The 2,685-nt window shown below is 30.9% G+C and overlaps 1 long non-coding RNA gene across 1 annotated transcript; it reads left to right on the plus strand.

Moving 5' to 3' along the window:
- Positions 1 to 325: 325 nt before the first annotated feature.
- On the plus strand, positions 326 to 983 carry LOC143615325 (uncharacterized). Its single transcript, XR_013150453.1, has 3 exons — positions 326 to 346; positions 432 to 564; positions 851 to 983. It is a non-coding gene; the product is annotated as an uncharacterized LOC143615325 (long non-coding RNA).
- The last annotated feature ends 1,702 nt before the right edge of the window (positions 984 to 2,685 follow it).

Here is a 2,685-nt window from a genome sequence, read left to right on the forward strand (position 1 = left end):
TGTTACGTTATTTGGATATTACATATAAAACATTTTAGAAATGGTAATTTAACCATTTCAAACGTGGTTAAAGGAGACGCCGTAAAATTCAATTGTACCGTCCACATGCATTCGGTTAACTCAATTGATTGCCCAATTATTTTCTCCATTAATCGTCAATTAAATGTCGTAAAATTATTATTTCACGCGATTGCTCCTCTTCATGACACTCGTTTGCTCTCCCTATCATTCTCTCAATAAATTGAAACACGCCATTGAAAATGCTAATTGAAGCCAACATCGATTAAACCCATTCTCTCATCCGATGCTAGGTAATCAATTGATTTCTGTATTGAACATACTCAAGGTTAGTATATAAAATTTGCAGTTTGGAATCAATTGATTGGAATTTTTGTGGGTGGTCATCAAATATAATGTTCATATTGCTACAGCATTTGGGGTAGTGATACTACGGTTGGGATACATGCAATTGTTGGTGTTTTTGCTTCAAAACAGTTCCCATTTCCACCACTTTCATTTGGCATGGTACATAGTGCATGGGATGGTGTTGAATAGGATAAAAAGGTATATATTTTCATCTTTTTTATAGATAAAATTTGGGTACCGACTTTTGATTTTGCTCGAATGGACACAAGCGAATTTTCACATGTGTTGGTTTGTTTAACTAAACGAACAACAAATTTTGTACGTTTACGTTCGTTTATCTGTTCATGTTTGTCCATGATTTATAAAAATAAAACATAAAAGAAAGTTTAGATTCTGTGCAGCTAACTTAAACTCTATTTGATCTCAATCTTCCTACTAACTCTTGTAAACAAAAGCACAAAATTCTTATTTTACACATATGCAGGAAATTGAGCTAGAAGCATTGTAACTACTTGGTACCGGTTTTAAATGTTTTATTAAAGGTTGTATTGTTGCAATACATTTAGGGCGAACATGAACAAGGTATGTTCATGTTCGCTTATCTATCTTAAATGGATCAAGCGATTAAACACAAACAGTTAACGTATAAGGTTTTCTTGTTCATGTTCATTGATTAAGAAAACAAATGTGTTCATATTTATTTTTGCATGTTCGTTAATTGTACAAACGAGCAACTCGCCAACGTAAACGAACATACGTAAGGATATAGCTCTAGATGAACGAATTTAAACGTAACTTAGTTAAAACCAAATGAATTTAAAAATGAATTTTAATTTGTTGGGCCCAGAATTTAACAGAGAAAGTGATATATAAAATTAACAAAACTAGATGAATGCACACTGATGAGCATTAATGGATGTAAACGAACAAACATAAACGAATGGACATAAGAGAACTTTCACAAACAAGACACGTGTTGGTTTGTTAACTTGTTTAACTAAACTCCATACCGACGGAATTAGTAAATTACTTTTAAAAGTATAAATTGCTGGTGAAATTTACATTAGCTTATGTGTCAATTGATTTCCTTACTACTTAGCTTTAAAGCATCTTTGTTTCTTTGGTCACTTTGTAATGCATTAAAGATTAAATGACTGCTCTCAGTCTCTAATAATAGATATGAAAATCAACAACCGAAGTGTTAAAATCTTTAAGTAACATGCTATTAATCTTTTTTTTCACAAATGCATGTGACTGAAACTTGATAACATATTAAAATTGTTGTGTACACAAGTTTCCTAAATACTCATTTGGTTGTTCTGATTGTAGGAAAAGGTGGTGTATTGAGTTTGACCATTCAGAGAGGTGGCTTTTAGGACAACAAGGACTAGAAGTTCTTGCAAATTATATTTGTCATTTGTTAACAAACTTTGCAGGTTTGTATTTTTCTTTGTTAGCAATTCAGATTTCAAACGTTATTATGGCATGTGAAGTTAGGAGTTAGTCCGACCCGTTTAATACATATAATTTTAAACCTGGAGTTTGAAGTAAAAAACTGAAGTTATAGATTAGTGTAAAATGGTAAAATCAATTTGACTTTTGAAAGTCAACATTGCAAGTTTTGTTGACAGTATTGGACCAGGTAATTTAGGGATACACGAGAATTTGTTAATTTTAAATGTATAAACTATTATAGTTATCATGAGTCAAGTTTTAGCTTATAAGTTTTGATTATGGGACAAGTTTTGATGGGTATACAGGTCAATAATTTGTGAACTGGTCAAACTTATAAAAATAAACTTTTTTTCATTTTGATATGGTTCAGATAATTGGTTATAATCATTTAGGCTGGTTTAAAGAAATAATAAATAAAAATGAATGGGTCACTTTTAACTTCAATGTAAGGATTAAATTTTTTATGGGTCAGTTTTAGGTTTCGAGTATCAGTCAAAATATAAATATTACGGCTAAGGGCAATTTTCCTTTGCATATAGTACCTATTTTTTTTTTTGTTTCAGACATAAGGAAAATTAGTTTACCTTTCACTGTGTGCAAGACAAACTTAGTGTATTTAGGACTAAGTATCATATTTATGTAACTATTCATTTTGTGTTGCATTTTTGTACTCGCCAGCCATGATGGAAATTTTTGTTTTCTTAGTAATGAATGTGCTTAAGTACTACTTGGTCATAAAAACCATATACGCAATGATCTGTTATAAAGAAAACTTATTAATATTTATTTCTCCAGTGAACTTCGGATTGAAGAATTGGAGACAATCGATTATCTTGACAACTTAAAGATTAGGGGTGACATATA

The sequence above is a fragment of the Bidens hawaiensis genome, unplaced genomic scaffold (genome assembly GCF_021521415.1).
Source record: "Bidens hawaiensis isolate Kalapana, Puna unplaced genomic scaffold, B.hawaiensis_p1.1 tig00042465_1, whole genome shotgun sequence".
Lineage (NCBI taxonomy): Eukaryota > Viridiplantae > Streptophyta > Magnoliopsida > Asterales > Asteraceae > Bidens > Bidens hawaiensis.